Raw genomic sequence first — 20,808 nt, 5'->3', positions numbered from 1 at the left:
CTTAAGAAAACCTGCATCCTCAGTTAACAAACTTTGTACTCCCACTGCACCCCCCCCCCCCCCCAAACCCCATGACCATTTGTAATTTGTGTGTAAAATGATCAATCGTTGAAGGCATTGCATGATACTGATGATGATGTTTCATGTCATTTTTCTAAGATTTTGGGGCCTTTTAAGTTTTTTATATGATCTGGCACTTAAGGGATGACAGAACTGATAATAGTGAACAAGAATTGGAAATATATGAATCGTACTAAAGAACCAACCTGGCATTCAATTACAATATGTCAATATTCTGTTTGATATACTCATTTTAGAAAGTTAAACAATGAGAAAACTGTCAGAAATATCAATTTTAAAATGTTTTCATTTCATTCAATTTTGCTTTTATGTAAATGAAAAAAGTTGTTACATGTTCTGGGTTAAACTTATAATCCTTTTTCGCATACCTTCTCAGTAAGAAAGGAATTTCATAATAAAAATAAATACTTTTGCCTGTACGAAATATTTGCTGAATGTTACAGCCAAGTGGATAACAATCCTGATTTGTATTTTGGAGGTTCCAGGTTTAAATCTCAGCCCGGTGACCAAACAATCACGAGCGAGGTCCTTCCAGGAATTGCGAGGATAGTAACTTAAATTAGACCAGGATCACTTCCATATCATTTCCAATTCATTATTCATTAATCATCCAATCACTCAATGCTACGTAGTCAGAGCCAATGACAGCATGTTTAAATAAATCATTTGCAGAATATCAGCAATCATCTGCCATGTTTCAAAATCAATCTTTTGTATGTTTCTAGACTTAAATGTTAAATAACTGTGCTTAAATGTTTGCTATTTTATTTATAATTGTTCTTAATCATTCAACTACTTAATATTTAACTGCGGTGATATTAAAATAAAATATCCCTTTAGAAAGGCCACAACAAACAGATTTGATTACAACAAATTCGCAAGGACATGGAGGGATAAACGTCTTAAAATATGCATCCATATAGGCAAACAAATTCTATAACAAATGGCGGAAGAAAAACTGTGACACATATGCAGGTAATCCTTGAGGTGCATAGTTGATTACATGTACTGGGGCTACTCAAAACTGCTATGGGTGGTGGGCTGCACGAGCTTTCTCTTACAGGGACTTCACGACTGTTTACATTGTTTCACAATAAGATAACTGTTGTGGTGTTAAACACATCACTCAAACAGTGGATGTATAAACATAAATTAGGTCATGCGCTCGTGTGCCTGAACTGAATGCCACTGACCTACACTTTAAAACTGAATAACCACAAAATAAAATCATTAAGAAAGATGTTTAAGAATGAGGTTCATAATTTTGTGACATTACTTGTGAAACTCTACAGTTTCTCAGAAATCATAATTTTTTGTCTGCAATCTAAGATTTACTTCTAAATAAATCAAAGATAGACAACTGTAAAAATAAAGAAATAATGTCAAAATAAATGAACTACACACAAGTTGAAAGGCTCATTTACTTAGGTTCAAGGTGGCAGCAATGCATTTTATTATTTATTTAGTGTTCTGTCTGACGACAGGTCCATATGAACAGGATCCTTCCATCCTTTTCTCGGACTGGGACCTGTTCATATACGTTCTTGGCAGATGATCCAGAAGTGGTTTGCCATTGCCTTCTTCTGTGTGTATGGAGTATGGAGTAATTGTTGGGATGCCACGGAGAAACCGGGGAAGCCCCCGGAGGAAAACTCCGTGTTGCCTAGACCACGGCCTTGCCCAACACAAATTATAAATTCGGGCACCGTCGGGAATCGAACCCGGGACCCCAGGATTACAAGGCCAGCGTTCTATCCGCTAGACCACCGTGGCGAACAGCAATGCATACTAAAATAGAAATTATAATATAAACTAAAACATGAAACAAGGCATATTCAAAACTCAGGCACCGTTTAGCTCAATTACGCAGATACTTACGTTTGTTATTATAATAACACAAAATTCATATTGCAAGCATACATATTTATATCCATACGGATCACCTCTAATATATCTTGAATTATCCATGAAAGTCACATTCTATTAGAAATGCAGTTACCTAGTTAATAATGTTAAATGATTCATATGGTCTGCGTGCAACCCACACACCACATCGGGTCCCTAACACAAGACATTTATTTACTTACTGATAGTTCTATCAAACAAGTCTAGGAAACAGCCCACTACATCTCCTACTTGATATTGCCTGCCAAATGGATCGCTAGCACCATAGTGTATCTTGATGGCCTACATAATCACCAAGTGACGCCAAGAAACAAAAAAAAACATAGACACTGCATGTGAAAAATTGTCACCACAGTTTAAGTGATGTCAAATTAAAGTTTCACTGTCATTCAATACTTTCATCATACATCGTAACATTGGAATATAATATTGATTTTTCAGCGCAGATTTATAAATCTGAATATGAATAACTGATCCTCCGTGCTTGAACACTTGAAAATTTTTGTATATAGTCATTTTGTTGCCCAGTGAATGAAACATTTTGGTACTTTATAGAAAACGTGAATTGAAAAGTATAATAGTGAAGATGATTGTCTACTAAGATATTGCATCACCAGGTAATGCAATGGATGGTGATGATAACAGTTTGCAGTCAGTACCTTTGAAACATCAGTCAAGTTCTGCACGTTATAACATCCCAGAAGACAGTCATCTTCATAAAATCCACTGCCATGCAAACTTAATCTGATCACATTTAACAGTTGTAATGAATGCATAACTCTTTATCCTCATGGTACTTAAGTACAGGCATACAACTTCAGCCTTTTTATCAATATAAGTGCACTGGTACTTAATACTTAAATCCTGCTTCAAGGCTTAAATTAGGTTTAATAAACACTAAACTCCCAAATATCCATGTGTTGATTACTTGTTCATGACTTCATACAAGAATTTCTTTTTGCATAAATATGGACACATGTAAATTAGGCTTTCGACATCTTTCTGCGTCACACTATTCAATTCAGGGTGGAGGTTGGTTTTAGGAGGGTCTACAGAAGATATGAACGAACAATCAGCGGCGGGAAGAGGAGGTTTGTTCCAATGGCCACAACTGATTGACTGTTTCTCATCAAATATCATTGACAGTTCCGTCAAAATGAGAGTTAACACTTGTGAATCCTACGTATAATGGCTGAAGTAAATTGTACTGACAGTAAAACAAAGCTTGAGTTACCTGACAAATTTTAGACTAGAAAATCAGCGATAAAATTAGCCATAGATTTTGGGATAGCGATACAAACCATACGTGACATAACGAACAATAAAATTAACTTAATGGAATTTGTAAGGAACTTTGATAGTGGTGTTTCTATCATATCAGTAGGTGAATGTTGCATTCCTTCAGTGGTTAAACCAGTAATGAGCAGAAGGAACATCAGATTTTGGCCACATCAGCGCATAGAACACCAAGTTTTTTTTTATGAAGCTTCGGGATTGGACGAGTTCAATGCATCCACCAGTTGGCTGACCAGATACAAGCAACAATACTTTGTTCATAAAACTGCAGTACAGGGAGAGAGATATAGTGTCAATGATGCCACATCTCAGGTATGGTCTTCTGTGAATTGGTTTGATCACAGAGGAAACTTCTTTCAGGTCTAGAAGAAGATAATATTCAAGGCTTTCCTAATAATGACATTAGCAAGTCTGAAATTCTTGACATGGTGTGTGCTATAAGGAGTTTTGAAAATGTTTACAATACAACAAAGAACGGCTATGAAGTCAAGCATGTGAACTGACCTTCAAGCACATGTCAGAAATGGGCATCTGTTAACACTGCCATGAAACAAAAGGGAGAAGATGAGAAGGAAAATAAGAGTGAAGAGGGAGAAAGTAATGAATGTGACAGTCGTAACATGGTGCTACAGTGCGTGGACACTTTGCTAGACTACGTGGGTCAGAGAGCGTTCACATACGGTGATACTACAGCTGCCAGGAAAATCCAAACTGCTGGCTGTGAGGAGGAGTCTAACCGTTCACAGTAACAGGCAGCCATTACAAACCATTTCTCAAAATTAATATCACTTGTGTAATATATATATATATATATATATATATATATATATATATATATATATATGAAAGTAAATACTGAAGCTTAGTGAACGCAACAAACAAAATATTTTGCATTACCTGTCTTTCTCAATTATTTGTGTTTCTCCCTTTTATTAGCCTGGATAAGTGGGAGCTTATTGTACATACAACCAGACTTTATTAAGCATTCTATCCATGAAACAGATTATCTCCAATTTAAAGGCATCTTTTTAAGAAGCCTATCACAGACAATATTTAGAATGCTGAAGATAATTTTACCAATTAAATGTTAAGTAATTGATACCACCATATTTTTATATGAATAAAAGAATGAGTATCCTAAAAATTGATTTACATAAGACATATGATAAGGACACTAATAATTCCAACTGTTTATCCAAAAGAATAGTCAAACTAATTAGAACAACAGTATTATGCCAGAATTTAGTGAGCAAAGTGCACCTTTGTGTTGCCGCTACGAATACGTATTTTATTTTTGCAAGACATCTGTCTGCTGGATAATTATGTGCAATGCATCATAAACTGAGCACATATAAGCTACATGGCAGAGTGATAGCAGAAAGTTGGACAATGCTTTTGACATTGTACACTTAACAGGTACAATTGTTATATTACTGATATTTGTTAGGTCAGTGACTTTTATGCAATATTGTATGTGACACGTTATTTTTCTATTACACTGAATGCAGCTTCACCAAAATGAGTCCAGATTTATAGATCAGATGTCACTGATTACTGTGGTATCAGTAACAGATCTAGCAACACGATGATTATTGATAGTGTAGTTCTGGGTTGTCACATTATGTCGGATCTTAGATAAATACCAATGTTTCAAAGCTGTAGGAATCTTGGGTCTCAAAATAATTATTAATGTAACTTGAGAAAAATTGGACAACGAGGTACTTACATTATAGCCGTCAAATGCCCAAGTGTATTCATCACTGCCAAGCTGACATCCAGGGCTGCAATCAGCATGTGCCCAACCAACGCGCATTGGGCCTGCAGTCATAATCTCAAATTCAAAGTACCTGCCTGATTAACGACCACACAAAAGTAATGGATTATGTGTAAAGAATGAATTTCCATATTGGGAAAGCTAAAATGTTGAACAGCACTGAAGAGTTGGTATTTAATTCTGATTCTGAAAAACAATGTCTCTGATATAGAATGCAAGCAACCTCAGAACAAAGTGATGATACTGTTGTGACACAAAGCATGACGCAATACAAAAGGGGAAACAGGGGTAGAGTAATTCAGATTATGATGAGCCATTTGAGGCCACCACCCTACACAAAATTTGGCCATGAATAATTTATAATTTATAGTAGAACATCCCAAAAAAGCAAGAACTATTTGGAATAAAACTATAACAGCTGTGCAGCAGATATTAGATTTTGTAATAATTTATAAAATCAGGATAAACACATATGATAACAGAGCACAGTGTGCCCACTGATAGAACTAGCATACGCATAATTTGTATTGGATATTTTATTGCCAAATCATATAAAAATGTACTGAATACACCAATGTGAATGAAACATACTGTGAATTTTACAGGACAAAACTACATGTAAAAATTGTGTAGAAAGGGTAATAATATTTAGTACCAATTCTTATAAATCAAAAAAATTTTCTATGGGGAACAAGAAATGCCATTTAAAAAGTTACCACTTTTTTTTCATTCCATCAACAGCAGCAGTTTTTTTGCAACTAAACAATATTATCAAAAAAAGAAAACTTCTGAGTGTTGATAACCATTTTAGAATCATCTACTTTTACTGTCATCATGAATATATTGTATAAAATTGACATGAGTCAAAATTGTCTATACATGTTATTTTGATATCCTCAAAAATATAACATGTTATATTTTGATTCACTCATGCTTTTCAGTTGCTATACAGTAACTTACCATTTTCCTGTACTGACTGCATAATTCTTCTGTACTCTGTATGTTCTGAATGCCATATGCTTACTTCTTGCTGCTTCAGCAAGTAAGGCTGAAACGGAATGATGCTGTTACATTTTCTGTTCTCCTAACTCACAAATTAAACTTTTCTAAACCTCCTTCCTCTGCCTATATTCCTAATTCAAAACATCACGCACTCCATGGTGCAGGATAATCTTTGAACATTTGACTGTTACAAAGCATAATTAGAACATTTTAATGTCAAGGCTTTGAGGCGTTAAATTCAGTGCCACTTAGCCGTTGTTCCAAAGCTATATGAAAAAAAATCTTGCATAATTAAGAACAGAGAATAAACCAAATATAAAGTCTGTTGAACAGTGCACATGTTGGAAATCAACACAGAATTAAAATTTTTGTTTCCAACACACCTCTGAACGACCAATTCCTTAAAACATACCTTCAAGTTGCTCTCCAGTTGGAGGATCAAGGTTGTATCCGTAGGCCAGCAATGTTCGAACAGTCTCACTTGCTGTGTCCCTGATAATACAAAATAGCGAAGTTATGTACACCCACAACATTCAGGAAATTTTCTGAGCTTCATAGCTTACCTTCTAACACGTTCACTGGTGGGAATATAAATATATCAGTTCAATCTTTTGCCGCCATATCGAAACTTCTACCAACCAAATTAAGACACACTGTAACCTCATATTATGACAACATAGACAGAAATTTAGAAAGTATTATGCAAGGCAAATGTTTCCAAAGGACGAACAGAGAGAATAAAAAAAACCCAATAATAAATGTAAAAACCGTGGTCAAGAATGCCAATAGATTTGAAAGTTTCCAAACATCCTTTTGCTAAAAAATTATTGTTTCAATGCTTTCCTAAAACAATGTAATTTTAAGATAAAATCTGAAAATCTTTAGGTGGTTTAGGTTACAGCCATGTGACATGCACAATTTGAAATTTCTCAAATTAGATGGCGTGTCTATGCACACCAACAAAAATGCATTTTTATAACTCAAGGAGCAAAGTAAAATATCACGGTACTGAGAGAAAATTATTATTTGTTGTCTTTCACAGATTATGGTAATTCACAGACATTCAACTATAGTCGAATGCTGCGGCATTAAGGTTAAGTGGCTAAGATTACAATCAAAATTCAATGATTCACTGTAATGGTGGTTCCTTTCTGGCCTCTTCATATGAGATGTAAGGCTTAGTATTAGAATACAATGGGCTACAGCCATACTACATACACAGAAAACACAAATGCCACAGCTACAATTTAATACATACCGATTTGCTTTCTTGATAGCATCATCCACTTTACTGTAAGGAACCAAATGTGGACTCCTCTTCATATCAGAATCCTGAAAGGCATTACATTTTTTTTAAAAAAAATTTATGGTCACATACGCAAAAAACTAGCTGCCATTTACACTGTATCAGTCATGTAATGTAGGCAGAATGATTATACTTTATGTATTGGTATAATTTTCACATTTATATATTTTAATGAACAAAGCAGATAAGACTTGAGGTTCTCACAGCGGTGAGTATGAAGATATCCGTCTTCTGGGTTGTTGCGCTGTGTAGTCTGGTCGATGTTAACCAACGTTTCAGAGGTCATACTGCCTCCGTCATCAGAGTATGAAGATTTCTGTCTTCTGGGTTATTGCGCTGTGTAGTCTGGTCGATGTTAACCAACGTTTCAGAGGTCATACTGCCTCCGTCATCAGAGTATGAAGATTTCTGTCTTCTGGGTTATTGCGCTGTGTAGTCTGGTCGATGTTAACCAACGTTTCAGAGGTCATACTGCTTCCGTCATCAGGGCGATGAAGATTTCTGTCTTCTGGGTTGTTGCGCCGTGTAGTCTGGTCGATTTTAACCAACGTTTCAGATGTTGGTTAACATCGACCAGACTACACAGCGCAATAACCCAGAAGACGGATATCTTCAAAGCAGATAAACTTTGTTTTATTTAAACTGTACAAAGAAAATACTTTGGATCACACTGTATGCTAAATATTGATCTACACTGAAATTACAAGTCAATTTTAAAGGGTACTGACGATGGTGTTTTACAATCGAGAACAATGAATTCTCGGACTATGTCCATCATGTTTTTTTTTTTAAAAAAAAACTCACTACATTTCAGAAGCTGAATCTTCTGCCCTCAGGTTAAAAAAGGTGGGGAGGGACACTTACTCAGTTGGGTCCAATAGAAACAGTTGTTGAGGTTAGCTCTTTCAATGAGACCCAACTGAGTAGGTGTTCTTTTTAAAAACACAGGTGATGGACATAGTCCAAGAATTTAGTGACCCCGACTGAAATTACACTTATAAAAATTCAATACCTTCAAACTAAAATTACTCTTTATGTATCAGTCCAGTCAGTCTTGTAAGTAAGAAGGAGCAATTTAAGGTAGCATTAAAAAAATTTACTTAATTACACACTCCTTTTACTCTGTCGATGAATTTCTAATGTCTACAAGTAAGTGATAAATTTTATTCTGTGTGTGATGGGTAGATCTATTTGTAACTTATCATTTCTCTAGGTGAATACTTTGTTTTGTATTATGTGAAATTTATATAATAGTATGAATTGTACTTTATAACATGTATTGTATTATTATTATGACGTATTCTACATCCTATTGTCATCTGACTATCTTATGGATCCATGGAATGTAATAAAATATGTACGTACGTCAGTGCAGCATCTTACATAAGTGTGTCGCTCTGAATTCAAAATTAGATTTAATGAGAGAATCATGTTTTCAGAAAACACAACAAAATAAAAATTCATAAACCCACTGCAATAAGTAGGCAAAACTTAACCTCTGAAGTCCGGATGGGACATGTGGCCCAGTAGGAATATCCAAATGGGAAAATGGAACACTGCTGCCCCATTTTATCATGACATTATTAAATGCTTTATATACATATAAAATAAGATACTCTTTTGTCTGAAATGCTTTTATGAGCTTCTAAGACTGTCAGAGATTTATTTGTAATTGAATAATCAACTTTGAGGCATGGGTTTCTTTCAGTGACATCGCAAAAAATATTAAATAGCTGTATTTTAAAGGATAAGATGCATAATTACCTCATTCAAGCCATACGTCCACCCCTGCAGAATTCGTTCCTTTGCCCACAGATTATGGGTATTTTCTGCCAGTTGATCCACCAATTCCTCCATCTTAGGAGTGAGAGCTATAGCACTAAGATCCAATGGAGCTGGCTTGTAGCCATTTGACTGTAGAAATGGTTCATTTGGAAGACGAACAGACTTGATGCGAGATGGAGGCTTATCCATCGTTAAGTAGTAGCCCAAAGCCATTACAGTTCTAAAATAATAATAGTGTTTACACATTCATATGTATTTGTTGCAAATACACTTCAACTTTCATTAAGTACATTGCCATAAATTATCATATTTATGTTCACAGAAACCCTTGTATTGTCAGATTCTCAAAAATTAAATGTGTGAGAATCAGAAAAAGGAGTTATATGTTTGTGGATGAAGATTGCCGTCCATCATCGGGGCAATCACCCTGATCTGCCACATGTCGGGGTGATCACCCTGATGATGGAGGTGGCAAGGACTTCTGAAACGTCGGTAATCTTCTACCAGACTACACAATGCTACAACCCAGAAGACAGGCATCTTCAAGGTTCTATCTATGGATAAGAAACATGCAACATTTTGACCTGGCCATTCCCTCTTCTTGTTCGCCACTCCTAAAGTTCTGGAACCTCCTCCACCTCTCCATCGATCAAACAACTCTGACTGCCCAAAAAGTACTTTTCTCTCTGGCCTAATCCTGCACTTACCTCAATATAACACAATGACTTCCTTATATTTTAACCCTAAAGATGGAGGCAGCAGCATGTTCTCCTGGTATATGACCACAAAACTCAATAATCTCATGAATGTTTTGTTACGCACATATTCCAGTATCCCTTATTAGGTTGCTGAATGTATTCATTATGAGAGCAAATCATAATAAACAGGATTGACTTATTTTACAAACTTGCTTAGTTTTAAATTACAGGCCTGAATGGAAAATTTAACTCCTAAATTTTAAACTAGCTAAATTGTACTGTATAATGTAAAATCAATATAAGTTTTTGATAACTTACTTCAGTGTCTGTACAGCAAGTTGGGAGTCATAACGTTTCTCAGCTGGTGGCAACCTCTCAAACTGAATGAGACACGGATGGATCTTTCTCACGCCATCTCGTCTTTCGCCATATTGCCAGCCAGCTTCAATGTTGTTTGTAGCCCACATTTCATGAATGTTTTCTGCTAGACGGTCTCTTATACTCTCCACGTAAGTTGGAAGTGTTACCTAAAACAGAAAGGAAATTGTTTTACAAAAAGACAACCAGAAAAAGATGCATAAAATTGTATCTAATAAAATTTAATCGCTATAACAAATCGTCATGCAAATTACCATCACATGTAGCTGTATAAACACTTCAAGCTTTCTGCACAGTACAAAGAGCTTTATTTTATTTGACGGATGAATAGGGGAAGTAGTTTCTTGTGTATACTGCAACACAGAGTTCACTTACAATCTGTTCTAGCCTGCGTCCACACCTTAGCTATATAATGTAATGTTTTAGAATACTAAATTTATCTACAGAATAAAAATTCCCAGCACAGTGTGTGTTGTCTTATATGACAGAAAAGCAGGACATAACGGATGATGCTATGTCCCGCAGAAGAATCTACTCTTACGGGTATTTAAATATTCTTCTAAAATGCAGCCTATTGTAACGTTTTTAAATGTTCCTGTAATATTTCTCTGTACAAAGAAAATAAAGCTTCCTTCACAGCATTTGAAAAACCAGACAAAATATATCCTTTTCTTCTTATCAGAAGGTAAAACACATGCCGGCGCAGTGGCCACGCGGTCTGAGGCATGGACCTCGTGCGCCTGGCCGCTGCAACCATGAGTTCAAGTCCCACTCAAGGCATCGATGTTTGTCTGCGTCTTAAAAATATAATTATGAGAATGGCCAATAGAATATTTTACTACTTTTAACTGCAATCTTACATTATTAATAATTATTACATACAAGACATGTGAAGTAACAGATTGAGAAATGTACTAACAACAACCTCTTCTAATACACAAATAATTAAGCACTGTTGATAGCTCATGTACCAAAATGTGTATATTGTAAATCATATATGTTAAAGTACTAATAGTTCAAAATAAAATACACCTGAAATCAGAAAATGTACCACAGAAATATTTGAATATCTAGTAATTAACTAGCAGTTCACTTACAGCTGTAGTGTCAACGGGTGTTGGTACAAAGGCAGTATCATCTTCCACAGGCCAAGGTCCAGAAAGAACAACCTTATTAAGGTTTCCAAAGTAAAAGCATGGATCAATTGACAACACTTGCTGGGGCAGTAAACTTTCAACCAGTGGCGAGAATTCCTCAGGAGGAAAGTACTTCGAGCGGCCGTGGTCACCACCGAGAAGAAATCGGCAGCTAAAAATTGAGAAAAAATGGTGCAACTACCAAGATCTGTTCTTGAAGACAAATATCTTTAACAATGGGTAATAAAGATACGCTGTTCTGCATTATTGTTACATAAAAGGTATGAATCCATCTTACAAATGGAAGGAAAATGATATAATTCCTATATTTATTGTGTGGTATGCCCTAAAAACACAACAATACTTACAATACAGTATGTACATTTTCCTATTTTCTGGCATATGGGACTTGGGGCTTGTGTTAATCTTTGTTCTTCACATAATGGATTACTTTTATTTCAAGAATAAACCCAATTTAAAAGATGAATTTACAGTTCTGATAGAGTCTATCACATTAATAGTAATAAATGTGCGTATCTCTTTCTGTAAAACACAAATGTAAAATTTAGTATGTAACAGAAACACAGATTAAAATTCCATTGAAGTTAAATTAGACATTAAAAATATGGAAAGGTAAATTGCATGGAAAATTCACAGTAACATAAAAACTACAATGATTAATATGTAAATAATTTCTATAAACATATTTATAAATACTGAATACTGTACAGCACAGACATGGTATTAAATAGACAAGTCACAAATGAAAGATCATTAAGACTAATGTGAAGATATGGGCAAATACTTTTCTCTGTATAAAGAGCAGAAAGATTTCCTATTACAGAAATGAGAATACAGTAAAATCCCAAATATCCACGTGCAGATTATCTACGCATTACTCTGCACTTTTTCCGTAAACGAAGACACACGTCAACTAGGCTCTCAACCTTCTCCTGGACTGCACTACAAAAACATTGCACTTCTAAAAGAACTGGGGTAGCTTAGTCAGTGTAGTGACTGACTACGAGCTGAATGAACAGGGTTCAATTTCCAGCAGGGGAAAAAGATATTTTCTCTTAGTCTCCATTTCCAGACAAGACTCTGGTACCTGCAGCCCTTTCCCTAGGGGTAAAGTCACCAGAGCGCGAAGCTGACCGCTCCCCTCCATCTAGTGCTGAAGGCAAGAAAAGAGTGGAGTTAAGTAAGTACCAAGGAGACTGTGAATGTTTGAAATACACCAGTGACAGAGTAATGTCCAACACTTTGAGATTAAATATACCTAAGTTTGGATAGAGCAGCTAATTACTGGAAAGAACATGCCATCATCCAAGTTAAAATTCCCGAATGACCCTTTCACAACGCGTCCATTGAATGTGAATGTTATGACTGGAACTGTCAAATCCAGTGCACAGCCAATCACATCATCACCTTTCCTGATGTAAGGTTCTGTTGCTTCTGGTATCACAACAGTATTTCGGCCACCTGTACAGAACAAATATTTGTTAGAATTGTTGGTATACAATTATGAATATTTTATAGTGACAATAATAAATGGTCTTTGTCCGTAAGAGAGTAAAGGTGCGTATGCAATCCCAGAGAACGTTAATTGCACATTCTGGCCATATGCCAGACAGCTGTTAACATAGGTTTGAAATATGATGTAAAAATTAACTGTCAACCAGTACTGTACATTTCAGGTTTATAGAAGGATATAGTTCAGTTGCAAGAATTTGAAATTTGATTACAGAAAGGAAATTGAAATCTTTGGGGGGGGGGAGCACATGCACGCACGCATGCGCACACACACACAACATTCATTTTGAGTGTTTCTAAATTTCAAAATAACATGTTTCTGCTGTCAGAATTTACTATCATATTAGGAGTTTCATGACTAACAAAATATGCACATTCTTTTATGTGAGATGGTTAATACAGCATCCTAGTCTATCATGAGTTCAAGTTCATAATGTTATGGCAAGTTCTCCATATATTGGAGCACGAGAAGCTGATTATTTACCATCAATCTTCTGCGTATATTTCAGATTAGAGTCCTGAAGAGCTGCTTCTATGCAGCTATGTAGGCCATAGTGCTGTCCTACATAACATACCTATACATTTTATTTTGTTTTCAGTCAATTGATCAAAAAATGGTGTCAGTATTAATGTAACGTAACAGTCAGAATAACTGCTTCATTAAAATAAAATGCAAGTTCTAGGTCATGAAGACGATTCCTGAAACAACCTGCAGTATCAAATTTTTGCTTCGTAGTCTGGAAGCAGAATGTGTGTAGTTGTTGTTCTGTGGGGTCCAAAGTTTAACAGATCTGTTGCCACACGGAGCGTACTTCTTGACATTTCACATTTAAAAGCCAAGAGATAAGACATTTCTGGGCTTGCTCATAATTCAGCACAATATTATCAAGAGTTTCTTTGGTTGTTACATGTCTTTTTGAGGTTTTTGTTTTGTCCAACACTGATCCTATTACATGAAACTTTGCCATTATCATGCAAATTATAGGTGTGGAAGGCACTGTACCTTCAAAGAAATTTCTATGAAACCTTCTTTAACATTCTGGCTCATGCTTTAAAAAAGGTACTCTATATGAATACCGTTTGTTCAACATTGTATTTCATCACACTACATTCTTATCATATGCACAGACGAATCCATATTTCAAAGAACGGTAGTACATCGTTCTGAATTTGTGGTAATTTTTCTGGGAAGAAACAGATAGCCTATCAAAGCTCTTGGTCTCATGATAAACTGAAGTCCCTGAATGAGTCTACCTCCTCTCAGGATTCTCTGAACAAAGAAAATGTTTCAATGCTGTTTTCAATTTCCCTTTAACTACATGCGAGAAATCCTTTCGAGAACTTACATTTTGGCCTTTTCATATTAATTTTTATCAAAACCAAGCCATTAATCCATCTCACCTACATGCACATTACTTTACGTATGTGGACCTCATATCACGTGATGTATGAAATCTGGAATATGATTTATGTGTTCTTACTCATCCAAAGGCTTCCTCCATCAAATCCATAGGAATACAAGTCATCACCAGTACCATTGCCACCCCATTTCTCACCGCCGCCTGGGTAGGGTATATACCTGTATATAAAAAAAAAATCCACAGTCGTAATTAAATATTTAAAGAACCAAAATGCATCTGAGACCTTCAAATGGTTGTAGATACAATGGAATTTAGTTTCATTTATTTATTAGCCACATTAACATGTACAAAACGCATAACCGCTGTCACATAATAAGTTCAAATACAAAGCAAGTGTAGTGAAAATAAGTAAGTAATAACTTTATATTTATATTTCTACGTATCATTTGAACTTATAATATATTATCAGCAAAAAAAATGAGCCTCATTACAGGAAATGTGACTTCTAACAGACCTGGTACTGCTCCAAGTGTTCTGAACAGAGTTATAATATAATGAACAATAAATGTAACGTAATGTGGTCCGCAACCCAAATGTCAAGTCCGAAACTGCAAGAAACTCTTATCACCCAGGGAGCAGCTTGCTTGAGACGAAGGCGATGCTGCGTGCGTCTACGTATCTACGATGGTCTTTCATCAATACCATATGCGGACATATTCTCTACTGTCTGTAGGAACCATCCACCACGAACACCCCCACGTTGGAATCTGGGAACTACTGCCTCACAATAACATCGGACCAATTCATCAGTCTGCCTTCATATGGAGTTTCTGACCATTTCTTTTTGTTTTTCCATAACATCTCCAGATCTAGTCCCTGCAAGTTACTGTTTTCAAGAATGAAACCCTCTTGAAGACATGTAAGTTCTATCAAGCACAGGAGGTGGCACATCAGGTCACAGGAATTCTTCCAGCAGTAATTTATGGCAATGAAAGGACACTACTATTTTGAATGTGTGACCATGATAACTAGGAAGCTCACATGGGAAACAGTATATGAATGTTCTGACCATCTCCCACACACATATAAATACGCAGAAGGAAACGTACATTAAGGCACAAACATCACACAGATGAACGTCAATTCATGGACTAATACACGATATCTATATTTTCAATGTGTATTAAGAATGCACAGAACACGTACAGTAATATTCACTCTTACCCAGCAGTGTTTGCCCAGCCAATCCTAAGGCGTGGCATCATATGGGTTGTCTGTTCAACATGGTCCACTGTTACTTCAAAATACCACTTCTGGTACATTGAAGATCCTTTCACTCTTCCCACAAAGATGTTTGGTCTCCTCACACTGGAGGTACAAAACGTTTCAATTATGTATCATAACCTTAACATAAAATTATCAATTATTAAACATTTTATAAGGAATTACATTTTATGTGGAATCATAAGTCTAACTTTTTGATCCATGGGATGTTGTTATTTTTTTATTTAGTGTTCTGTCTGACGACAGGTCCATATGAACAGGATCCTTCCATCCTTTTCTCGGACTGGGACCTGTTCATATACGTTCTTGGCAGATGATCCAGAAGTGGTTTGCCATTGCCTTCTTCTGTGTGTGAATGGAGTAATTGTTGGGATGCCACGGAGGAAAACTCCGTGTTGCCTAGACCACGGCCTTGCCCAACACAAGTTATAAATTCGGGCACCGCCGGGAGTCGAACCCGAGGTCCCAGGATTACAAGGCCAGCGTTCTAACCGCTAGACCACCGTGTATAGAAGCATATCTCTGTGTGTCCTTGTGCATGTGTCTCTGTATTTTTTCTGTGTGTACACACATTTGCATGCAAAATATTTCTTCACATAACATAACCTCTACACTGCCTTGTTGAAAAAACCCTCATATTTCTGGTTGGAGGAAATGGTGAAAAACCAACACAAAATCAAAGCACTGGACTCCCAGGTTGGGCTTTGATAAGAGGCTGCTGATATAACATTTAGTGACTAAATTGAACAATTAGAACACATTTATATAATGAAACGAAATTGTGACTGACCTTGCAACACGGTCCACCAGTTGTGTCTGCAATAGCAGATTCTTGCCAGGAAGCAGGAAGTCGCAGATATTGTTCTGTGAACTTCTGACTGCAACACCGTTGCCAACACATAGTGAACACAATACGTCGAGAACCTTGGGGTCTCGGCCATGCTTCTCCAGCAGAGAAATGATGACTTTAATGTGCTCATCCTGAAATAAATGCAATATACTTTCAAATAGTACATGCAATAATATAAAAACAGATCTATTCTTTGTCATTGTGGTGAGAAATATACATAACTACAATTACAGTGAAAAATTCTTATATTGAATTTCACGCTTCAAAAAGAGTAAGTTGGAGAGAAAACGGAGAAAGCGAAATCGGTCCAGACAAAGATATAACTGACGCTGCTGTTTTACCCATAGGGCAGTTCAACATTAATTTGCAGAGAAAAGCGACAAGATATAAAAATGCTCACATCCATCAAGCTCTACCAAGAACATAACATAATTGTCAAATTTGCAAAGTTAAGCCACAATGTGCCTCAAAAGTACATTCAAAAAACAATTAAAATTTGTTAATGGCTTAATAAATAGGTGATTTAAGTTTTACATCCTGTAATTCTTAAACAGAAAAGTATGAATGTTTATTTTCACCAGAACAGAGATGAATATATGGCAAATCCAGGAACTTAAAAATACCATAACACTTACAGAAATGGCAGGACAGTATGAAAATCCCCTTAAATCTACATAAGTTGCTATTATCTGACTTGTACAGGGATCCATACTTGACGCACACTTCTCCTTTCACCGACAATTTGTTGCATATGATGCTAATGTTGTACGGAGTACAACGCTTCAATGAATGCTATTTACATTAACTACTTCCGTACGACAAGGACTTACTGCATTAGCCTACTGACTATCTGTGCATTCTCAGTTCACAAGCAAAGCTTACCCTCATCATGTTCAGAGCTTCAGGGGAATCAATCAGCACGCAGTGCAGTACATCCAGCATCCCGGTGCCTTCCCCAGAAGCCTGTGAGCCCAATCTACCGAATAACCAGTTCAATCTGTTTGTGTCGGCAAAACTGGGTACAATTAGTGTGATTCCCCTTGATGATTGCAGCTGCACAAAGCAATAACAAATGTCAGTGTGTTAGCTTACCACTTTGAACACATAATGCATACCGAATCGGAGTGAACGTGCACGCCAACATTTTATTTGTAAGACACGTAATGCAGTTTGTAGTTCTATATTGGTTTTGCACTCTTAATATACTTATTCTTGTAGTTACAGGCACTGATATTCTGTGTGGTGAAAAATATTACGTTGTTTTTATTTGTTTATTTATCTTTAACATATGAATATTGTGATTTGCATCTCACTCTTTAAAACACTCATTTTTTGAACGGTCTTATTATCTAAATCTTATTTAAATTATGAGAAACCAATCACAAAATGGCCTTACCAAATCATCAAGATGCCAAATGTGGCATCTGATACTCGAAGACAAAATCAAGTCAGTCAGTGCTGTAAAAGCACCCTAAAATCTGTTGCCAGATAAATGGAGCACAAAAATGATGCAATAGTGAATTCAAATGAAAATACATGAATATGCTGTGTAAGCAGCTGTTCAGTCATCAAACTACTGGAACACATATTTGCATTATTAATGCTAATACAACATCAGACCTCCCTCATCTGAGAACACTTCTACAAATACATAAACAGAATAAGAATAACTGTTATTACATAATAAAAATTCAATAAATTAAGAGTACAATGTGCATGTGTTCAGGTAATATTATGAACTGTTATAATAATAATGTAAATATAATATTCATGATGACTCACCGAGCAACTGATACAAGTAGCCGGATATAACATCCCAGTTTTGGCCTGCTTCATCACCTGCCAGAGACACTAGGAAACCTTGAGAGGTTATGACATTAATTTTGTCTATGGCTTCTAGAATTAGATTGAGTATTCCTTCCTCCTGGAACAGATCCTGCCGATTCCTTAGGGCACGGAGACGATTCTGTTTCTCTTCGTGTTCTTGAATTTTGAATATAAAAACCTTTATAAAATTCAAAGTATGAATTATGCAATTATACTTTAGTCCACTTTTAAATTTAAAGCTCCTCATAGTGCAATATGTTAACAATAATATATATTAATAATCATTAAATATTAATAGTGCTTTTAAATTCTTTATTATTAAATAATTCCAATCTCCTGTTCTTCAAAATTGTATAGCAATGTGTTGTGTTTCTGTATCCACTGGATATGAACAAAGCACGAAAATAAATTACTGATATAAAATAACCAAACCTTAATTCACCAACCTCCAACTCTCAGAAGTATTTATGTAGAAAAACAATGCAACAAAATTCCCACTGATTTTATATAAAATTATGTACTATCATGTGTCCCGCGCCGTAGCCGCGCGGTCAGAGGCATCGTGCTTCAGACCGGCGATACGGAATGTGCGCTGGTTCGAGTCTCGGGGGAGAAGAAATTTTCTCGTGAGCTTTCGACCAGCGTATGGGACCGGTGCCAACCCAGCATCCTGAGGAAATTGGTGAGCTACAATGAGTAGCGTACTCCGGTCAGGAAAGCTAGCAATGGCTGGGGGTTCGTCGTGCTGACCACACGTCACCCTATATCTGGTTGGATGATCGTTCACCTCTGCTTAGGCATGTGAACGTGAGGCCAGCAGTCAAGTTAGTCGGCTTTGGCTCTCTGGAGCTGTTAAGCCACGGATTTATTATTATGTACTATCATGTTCTTGTACCTGTAAAATACAAAGTGGATAGGAACTATTAACAATAAACTTTAATTACCCATTTCTTCTCCAGGCTCAGCAAAATAGTTAATCAAGTCTTCAAGGCACATCACCATTTCACCTAGATTCACAGACTGGAAGAACAAGGACGCACGTCTGTAAACCTGCAGAGCTTCCAGGCCCCTGGAACAAAAGCACGACAGCTACAATAGGAAGCCATAGACTGGAAATACACACACCAATTTTTTTATTTTGAAAATTCCACAGGTAAGAACAAATGTAAGACATCAATGACTTAGATGTAAATTAAATTTAAAAACACTGAAAATGACATGCGTCAGTCTGTCTGCCTGCCTGTCTATGCACGTATTTACATTTGAATATCATCACATGCACGAGTGTGCATGTCTCTCTCTCTCTGTGAACGCGCAAGCGTGCGTATGTATTGCTGAGTATTTTCCAGACCCACACAGGGCAGAGAAAAAGAAGTTGCGGGGAATCAGAATGAAATTTGTACTGCTGTTATGAGTCAAAACAGTTCTCAGAAACAAGTGGCCATTGCAAACTAATTCTCAAAACAATGTATCTTATGTAAAATAATGTAAAGAAATTAGCCAAGTTCTGTGAATGCAGTTTTATTTTATTTATTTAGTGTTCTGTCTGACGACAGGTCCATATGAACAGGATCCTTCCATCCTTTTCTCGGACTGGGACCTGTTCATATACGTTCTTGGCAGATGATCCAGAAGTGGTTTGCCATTGCCTTCTTCTGTGTGTGAATGGAGTAATTGTTGGGATGCCACGGAGGAAAACTCCGTGTTGCCTAGACCACGGCCTTGCCCAACACAAGTTATAAATTCGAACCCGAGACCCCAGGATTACAAGGCCAGCTTTCTAACCGCTAGACCACCGTGGCGGAGTTGTGAATGCAGTAAGAAATATTTTTGAGTATCCATGTATTTTGATTATTCATGCATCTTATCTTCATTAGCCTGGATAATCAGAAGTTTACCACAGCAAATTAATGCTTGTACATTTTTAAATTTCCTTTCAAATTTTTATAAATAATTATTGATCGAATAAAGATGACATTAATTCAGACATTTACGTACAATATAAGTTCAGACTATCCTATAAAAATTAAATATGAAATACGGCCCTTTGGTCTCATTTTAATTAAGTTCTTTATTATTAGTGTGCTGCATCAACATCCAAAAGGCCAATTACAGATACAGCACAATAATAAATACAAGAAGGTAACAACAAATAGATTATACGATTAAATATAATGTTAAAGCTATCTCAAAGCTACAATTAACTTTTATCATACACAAATACAGAATTTAAATGTTGCATTATCAGATTACTGGCTTGATGATTCAGCAATGATCGTACTACTGCAATGCATGGCCAAATGAATTGTGCATAAGCCATGATGCAAGGACAATAAAGGTTAAGACTCTCCCTCACTCATTCATTAACATTCATTCATTTTCCTTGTTGCAGTATATCAGAAGACACATACGTGATGAAGTGGGTGAAGAGAGAACCGCACTTCCGAATCACACGGGCCATTCTAGACTCTTCTTCTTGACTACGGCTGAAGTCTAAACCATCATCCATCTTTCCTTCCTCATGGAGTACAGCTTGCTTTTCCTCAACTTTACCAACTCCTTTCTTTTTTGTCTCGTATGACTGAAAGAAAG

At 36.3% G+C, this 20,808-nt stretch overlaps 1 long non-coding RNA gene and 1 pseudogene across 2 annotated transcripts in view; one reads left to right on the top strand and one right to left on the bottom strand.

Moving 5' to 3' along the window:
• LOC147870927 (uncharacterized) overlaps positions 1-20,808 on the top strand; it is a 474,306-nt gene that overhangs the window by 38,984 nt on the left and 414,514 nt on the right. The window lies entirely within an intron of this gene.
• Positions 1-20,808, bottom strand: part of LOC147870934 (ryanodine receptor-like) — a 70,487-nt pseudogene that overhangs the window by 45,720 nt on the left and 3,959 nt on the right. The window contains exons 6-21 of the transcript XR_015533026.1: positions 20,628-20,797; positions 19,161-19,285; positions 18,172-18,372; positions 17,272-17,442; positions 16,330-16,520; positions 15,480-15,623; positions 14,376-14,473; positions 12,641-12,843; positions 11,323-11,533; positions 10,166-10,374; positions 9,129-9,369; positions 7,317-7,390; positions 6,471-6,550; positions 6,017-6,104; positions 5,009-5,129; positions 2,164-2,268 (exon numbers count right to left, since the gene is read on the bottom strand). The product of XR_015533026.1 is annotated as a ryanodine receptor-like (transcript). The remainder of the gene's footprint in view (positions 1-2,163; positions 2,269-5,008; positions 5,130-6,016; positions 6,105-6,470; positions 6,551-7,316; positions 7,391-9,128; positions 9,370-10,165; positions 10,375-11,322; positions 11,534-12,640; positions 12,844-14,375; positions 14,474-15,479; positions 15,624-16,329; positions 16,521-17,271; positions 17,443-18,171; positions 18,373-19,160; positions 19,286-20,627; positions 20,798-20,808) is intronic.

Source organism: Zootermopsis nevadensis, unplaced genomic scaffold, assembly GCF_977971745.1.
Source record: "Zootermopsis nevadensis isolate Lab colony 2312 unplaced genomic scaffold, Znev_1.0 Znev_ptg000083l, whole genome shotgun sequence".
Classification (NCBI taxonomy): Eukaryota; Metazoa; Arthropoda; class Insecta; order Blattodea; family Termopsidae; genus Zootermopsis; species Zootermopsis nevadensis.
Note: the sequence above shows the minus strand (reverse complement) of the source record. Positions and strands in the feature narration are given on the sequence as shown.